A 7,475-nucleotide genomic window follows, 5' to 3' on the forward strand; every position below is an offset into this window, starting at 1 on the left:
ACTAGGCCCAAATGGGTTCATTGGTGACTTTGACCAAACATTTAAGGAAGAAATTACACCAATTCTCTACAACCACTTTCAGAAGATAGAAGCTGAGAGGACTACTTCCTAACTCATTCTATAAGACCAGCATTACCCTAATACTAAAACTAGACAAATACATTACAAGAAAAGTGTTATCATCTGAATGTTTGTTTTTCCCCTAAATTCATACATTGATATCTAATATTCATTGTGATGGTATTAAGGTAGAGTTTCTAGCAGGTGATCAAGTTACAAGAGCAAAGCCCTCATGAAAGAGATTAGTGCTCTTATAAAAAATGTCCAAGTGGGCTTGTGTACTATTTTTGCTATGTGAGGACACAGTAAGAAGATGCCATCTGTGAGCCAGAAAACAAACCCTCACTAGACATTGAATATGCTGCCCCTTTGTCTTGGACTTTGTAGCCTCCAGAACTGTGAGAAATAAATTTATGTTGTTTATTAGCCACCTAATTTATGATATTTTGCTTTAGTAGTCACAATAGACTAAGACAAAAATAGAACTACTGACAAGATCTCTCAGAGACATAGATGCAAAAATCCTCAACAAATATTAGCAAATCAAACCAACAATTTATAAAGATAGTTAAATCACAGTCAAGTGGTACTTATGGGGGTGACCCCCCAAAACTCCTAGAATTTATTTATAAGACATTGTGTGTTTATTCTTATATGTTTAAACTCCAGTCACCTTCAAAGTACTCTCTGTTTGATGCAATGCACCTATCAAGACATTTTCCCACTTGCTTAAAGTAGTTCTTAAACTTGTCAATTTTTATGCCTGTTAGTGCATCTGTTATTTTTTTCTTTCACTTCTTCCACATTGGCAAAACATTCACTTTGAAAATTTTTCATCTGAGGAAACAACAACAACAAAAATCACTTGGGGCAAGATCAGGTGAATAAGGAGATGAGGCATGGGGGTCATGTCATTTTTTAATCATAAACTGTTGAACACTCAGAGCGATGTAGACAGATGCTTTGTTATGATGGAAGAACCAGTCACCTGTTTGCCACAAATCAGATGTTTCTTTGTTTCTTCCACAGATTGTGATATAAGCTTCTCAAAACGTCTAGATAAAATATTTGGTTGATCATTTGATCCAGAGGAACACATTTCAAGCATACTACAAGGGGCCCATTCTCCCAAAATATAATTCACTTAAGGGAGAAGAACAGTCAGAAGATTGATTTCAAGTCTTGCTATAAAGCTATGGTGGAGACATGCCTTGTTCGGGGAGTGTCTGTGGCTCTGTATTCCAACATGGTTCTGTGGTCAGTGATCTGTATGCCTTGCAGAGCAAGGCCAGGTGGCCCCATTGGAGTTCCTTGTTACCATGACTGTAGTTCCTGAGTTGCTGCAGCAGCAGCAGGAAGAGGACTGCAGCAAACTGAGATTTATGTTTGTGGACCTAAATGTTGACTTCTCACTTGAAATTGACACATGGGATGTGCCCAGTGAGAGAGAGAAGGTCAAATTCACAGAGCACACTAAGATCACACTGCCCCCATTTCAGAGCCCAGAGGGTTTTTTTTTGAGTTGGGAGTCTCACTATGTTACCCAGGCAGGAGTGCAGTGGTATGATTATAATTCACCATAACCTCAACCTGTAAGGCTCAGATGATCCTCCCACCTCAGCCTCTTGAGTAGCTGGGACTACAGACATGTGCCACCACATCTGGATAATTTTTTGATTTTTTTGAAGAGATGAGGTCTCACTATGTCACCTAGGCTGGTCTCAAACTCCTGGCCTCAAGCAATCATCTGTTTTGGCTTCCCAAAGTGCTGGGATTATAGGCATGAATCACCACACCCAGTCAGAGTCCAAAGTTTTCAGTGACAAGGCAACATGAAGGCTTTGTGCAGTTACATGACACCCTTACTGAAACAACAGATGATGCTGAGCTTATTATTCCACCTACTCTTTCAAAGCCTGACTTTGATGGCTCTTGAGAGAAGATGCAGAAATAGAAGAAGGTGAAGGGTCTATGACCAAAGAAAAATTTGCTAAGATGAAACAAGAACTGGGAGCTGGATTTCTTGCTGCCTTTAAGAAGACTATGTCCTCCAATGAAGCTTTCTTCTTACCTTGTTCTCAATAAAGACAGAAACTTTCATGGTTTCTTGAAATATGATCAGGATCTAAGTGTTAGGCAGAAAAAATACCAAAGAGATGTTTGGTGGCTTTTTCATAAAAGTGGTGAAAAGTACTGATAACGTCTTTTTTTTCTGAAGTTAAGGAGATAGATGACTTCTTTGAGCAAAAGAGGAACTTCCTTATTAACTATTACAATAGGATCAAGGATTTATTTGTGAAAACTGACAAAATGACCAGGTCTCATAAAGATGCTGCTAATGACTACACCCACACTGCAGCCTGCTTGTACAGTCTGGCTTTAGAAGATGCCACAGTCATCAAAAAGTACCTATTGAAGGTTATTGAGCTATTGAAAAACTTAGGGAAGAAGAGGATCGAGTCTTATCAGACAAAGGTTTTAAGCTGACAGAACTCCTCCAATACTACATGGTCAACATTGAGGCCACTAAGGATCCCTTTTACTGGTATACCAAAACTCATTAACTATGGGAACCCAAACAAATCTCTGAATAAGGTCTGGTTAAAAAGCAAAGACATCACGTTGGCTGAGGCACACCAGCATTCCTGCTGCCAGAAATTTAAACAGCTTTCTGAATTTTCAACAGTAGAATACATTTAAAATGAAAGAGAGTAGAAGCATTTAGAAAGAATCTAATAGAAATGTCTGAACTGAAAATAAAACATGCCAGGAACAAAGTCTCCCTATCGCAGAACTAGGGTGACTTAAGAACAACTGATCTGCCTTTACTTTGAAGGAAACAAATGAATGTGCAAGAAAGCCAAGTGTCACTTGCACTTAAATCATTACCACGGAAAATTTATTAGTTTTGACTTTAGTGTAAAATTATGTGAATAAATATCTTTATTTCTAAAAATCTTAGCTCAATAAAGTTGGCTTAAAATATTTTTATTGCATGCTACATGGACATACTAATCTTTTCCTTATGCATTCAATAACTCAAAGTGGGCAGATTCTAAATACTGGGTTCTACAGTTTGTCTTTTGTTACTAAGAAAGAGTGTAGGAGACACATGTCTTCTGGAAACAAGTAGAAGTAATTCCCTGGCCCAGGTTTGTCTCAAGTTCCATGTGCCCATTTCCCTACAAACCAATTATTGTTAAAGAAGTGCCAGTTACAACAACCCAGGAGAAGCATCATGTGTGCCTGAAAGAAGACATATCCCCGAGGATAACCAGAGAAGGAGGGAGATGGAACTACCATCCCCAGCCCTGGAAACCCTGCTCTGTAATTCAGCCAAATCAGCATGGCTGTTCAGTAGCACCACACTGTAGGAGGTATGTTGCACTGGCCCCCTGGGCACAAGCCCTTCGGTAGCCTCTCTACACTACACACTACTGAGCTATCCCTCTTCAGACCTCTCTCATTCAGGACAGGTGGCACCCCCTTTACGAGAACTGATGCTCACCATTTCTCCACCTTTGATGGGCTTTCCTGAAAGTACATTTGCCTTTAACAGGAAACTTGATAGACTTTTACAATGATGATTATGCCAACCATAATCTGAAAGGGGGGCCTGTGCCAGTAAGTCCACATTCCAGCCAGCAGAGTGGTCAGGTCTGGTGTGCTGATAAGAAAAATGTCTGAATACTTTATCCTGTTTTAACCCTAGGACAAGAAACTTATCTATGTCTAGCCTATACCGAATAATCTGACTTACAAGTAGCCATCCATAAGCAAAATGACAGTGAATTTAGACTTAGACATCTGGATGGCTAGTGATGGCTCTGCCTGGTCCTTCCTGGTGCCCCTGGAATGCTCTGGGTTGTCTCTCAGGTGTCCAAGGTCAAGCGATGGCATAGTTCCATTCCTAGCACCACCTCTAGTCCCAGCTGCAGCTTCTGTGTAGGTCTGGGGACTTTTGGGGTCAAGGTGGTAAGGGAGGATCCCTTCCTGCTTGGGCAGGTGTTGCCTCATCATCCTGCTGCATGGGGCTTGACCTGCAAGTACAGTCTCACACTCCCTTCACCAGGTGCACGGTGTTGTATGTTGGTGAGGCTGCTTCTGCACCTTGTGTAAGGGCCAGGGCCTGTAGGAAGTTTGAGGTGCCCAGGCCAGCAGCTATTCTAGGCAGTGTCCTGGTTCTGAGTCTGTGGTGGAATCCCTTGGCATATTTTCTGGTGGTCTGTGTTTGAGTTCTCCCCCAAGCCCCTCCCCAGGCCTCTGCAGTACTGCCCAAGCCTTGCCAAAGCCCCACTCCTGGTCACTGCTGATCTTTTCCTTATAGTCTACTGACTGTACTGGGTGCTGTCCAGTACCTAGCCTGGCATCATGTGCAGGTATTGCTCCTGCCATCTGTGGCTGGCAGTGGCACCCCGAGTGATGTGTCTTTGGGACCAGTTAGTGCCCCACACTGTAGACAGATGACAGTTTGGGTCAACCTGCATGTAGGAGAGTTCTGAGGGCTGACCAAGACCATGGGGGGGGGGGCTAAGCCCCATGAGGCAAATGGGGATCACCCAAGGCTTTGTCAGCTGTTCCAGACACTGTGGGACTGCCCTTGTGCTCAGAGGCTACTGGCAGTGAGATCCGGTGCACATACTGGCCAGTTGACTGTGCCCAGGATTTCCCTGGGCCCTTGCAGTGGCCTGTGGCCCCTCATCGCTGTTGATGAAAAAGTCAAACTCTAAGATATTTGAAGAGATTTATTCTGAGCCAAATATGAATGACTAAGCCCATGGCACAGCCCCAAGAGGTCCTAAGAGCATGTGCTTAAAGTGGTTGGGTTACAGTTTGGTCTTATACCTTTTGAGGAGACAGAGTTTTCAGGCAAGGATGTGGATCAATACATGTGGTGTTTATATTAGTTCCACAAGGAAAGGTGGGACATTTTGAAGTAGGGGAGGCTTACAGTTCAGAGGTAGAATTAAAGATTTTCTGACTGGCAATTGGTGGAAAGAGTTAAGCTCTGCCTAAACAATTTTAAATTGGCAGAAAGAAATGTTTGAGTTAAGATAAGAGGAGTTGGGCAACCACCTTGGATCTTCTGCTCTGAGAGTTTTTCCGTCCTTTCAATAAATTCTGCTTTCTCAAAATAATAATAATAATAATAATAATAATAATAATAATAATAATAGGAGTTGTGGCAACCAAGGTTTTTGTCACATAGACAAAGCCTCTAAAGTAGCAGGCTTCAGAGAGAAAAGGTGATAAATGCCTTAAAAAGTGTCAGACTCTTCCTAGGGTAAGAGATTCTCTACAGATTCAAATTTTCCTAAGAGATAGCTTTGCAAGGTTGCAATGCCAGCCCCCAAAGAGGTTCTGTGTCTGAGAGGCTAAAGAAATGTCTGAACACAATGAACAAGGCATGGGCTTCATTCAGGAACTTACAGGGAAGGTGGTCCAGGAGTGGCCACCTACAAGTATAAAAGGCACACAGTTATTTAGCCTTTTCCTTAGGGCAGAGTGAGGGGTTACGCATGAAAAGGATAAGGTTTCTGGTATGCAGGTGTAGTGTGAGTATTCATATGTTGCATATGATTCTTCATATGTTGTACTCAAAATGACTGTGATTTCTCTCTAGTGGTGGGATTTTTAGTATTATGGTGAACTTAATGTAACCAAAGGTTATGGGCATTGATCCAGGTGTGCCTGATCTTGTCTGAACCAGTCCAAGGGGCCAACTGCCTCAAGAAAGGGATGCACAAAAACTCTTACTATGCTTACTGCAAGATGTGATCAGCAGGCATGGAGAACACTGCATGCTCAGGTATAAGGAGCCCAGGAGGAAAGGGATGTTAGGTTGGTGAGTGGAGTCAGTGCCATGGGTAAAGCAAAGATTTGCACCTTTGTAGATTAGAAAAAAGAGTTTATTCAGAAAGTAGATCAGAAATAGAGTTTATCCACTTCCCTAAGAGAGGAGAAGACACTAAGAGAACAGCATGGCCCTGAATGCTTGAGGCTGGGGGTTTATAAAGTTTTTTTCCAGGAGGCTGGCAATGGGAGTTGATTGTTTTACAAAGAACATTGCTATGGAATGTGATGGGGGGGCTGTTGTTGTTGCCATGGTGATTAGCTGTTAGCATGCCAGAGGCCTGAGTTTCAGGTAATAATGTAGACAAGAGAAATTGGGCTACGGCCTGCAAAACAAAATCTCAAGACACAAATGTTAATTTTTGAATGTCTTTGGATTTTAGGGAATCAGAAGGTATGTAGGTGTATTGTTTATGGGTGAGATAGCAGGTGGGCTGGTGATAGAAAAACATTCTTGGGGGAGATGGCAGGAGGACTGGCACCATCACGACTGTCTGTTTCTTTCATCTCAGAGACCAGATGGTCTTTCGTGGGAACAAGAGGACTAGACTGACAACTAGAAACAAATTCTTGGAGCAAAGATGTTAATTTTAATTTCTTGATGCCACTTACAGGGGATAGGTCACACTTTACTTATCAGTGACTCTCGACAGAGGAATGAACCAAGCTTAACTCAAAGTAAGGGAGTTAGCAGAGCCTATTACATAGTAAGACATTACTCACTATAAGAAGACAAAAGTACAAAACAACACCAAGCTGCCTGTCCAAGATGGCCAAGGTAACTCTATTCTAGCTTAGGTCCTTTCAGGGGACACCCCAGGTTGGCCACTCCCAGAACCCCTCTCCAGGATCCAACCCCCTATTTGGGAACATATCCAGGGTGTGCTCATGTTGTCACTGAGGGTCACTTCAAAATATGCCAAGTAAACATTTTGGGGTGAAGTATTTTTATTTCTTTTAATCCCTGCTATCTGTCATGCGATCTTATACCAGAGTCAGGTTGTGATTTGATATCTTATTGTCACAGAGTTTGTTTTGTCAGTATTACAATCTCCATTTTAATGCTAATGCTGGTCAGTTGTGCCCAGAACTCCATAACTGAGCATGTCTGACTTCCTTTTCTGTTGTGGTCTAAAATTTAGTTTTCAGGTTTCCCTTGGCCCAGTGGGGGTCCATTCAGTCAGTTGGGGGAACTTAAAATTTTATTTTTGGGTTATATGACATAGAAATAGACAATTTGTTTCATTTGGATGGGAGGAGAATTGTCTATCAGAGTAGAAGAAGAAAGCCTAGGTTTGGGAAATTTGAAAGTGTTCAAGAATCCAAAATTAAAAAATAAAGAACAGACTGAAAATCTGAGACAACTTTGTGATTTCAACAAAGGAACAAACAAAAAAAAATACTTAAGTTTTGAGAGGCTTATATCAGTATACTTTATTAAGCTCATTTAAAAACAAACCTTTTTCTAAATAAAATAAATTGATCTTAGCCAGCTTGACCATACAACAAAATTTTCTATATCTGTTCAGCTTTTGTCCTAGACCTTTTTTTTTCTTGGAATG

The 7,475-nt window shown here is 41.6% G+C and overlaps 1 pseudogene; it reads left to right on the forward strand.

Moving 5' to 3' along the window:
* The first annotated feature begins 1,379 nt into the window (after positions 1 to 1,379).
* Positions 1,380 to 2,858, forward strand: LOC103249191 (annotated as a pseudogene).
* The last annotated feature ends 4,617 nt before the right edge of the window (positions 2,859 to 7,475 follow it).

Source organism: Carlito syrichta, unplaced genomic scaffold (assembly GCF_000164805.1).
Source record: "Carlito syrichta isolate Samal-C Ts95f unplaced genomic scaffold, Tarsius_syrichta-2.0.1 Scaffold117951, whole genome shotgun sequence".
NCBI classification, from domain to species: Eukaryota; Metazoa; Chordata; class Mammalia; order Primates; family Tarsiidae; genus Carlito; species Carlito syrichta.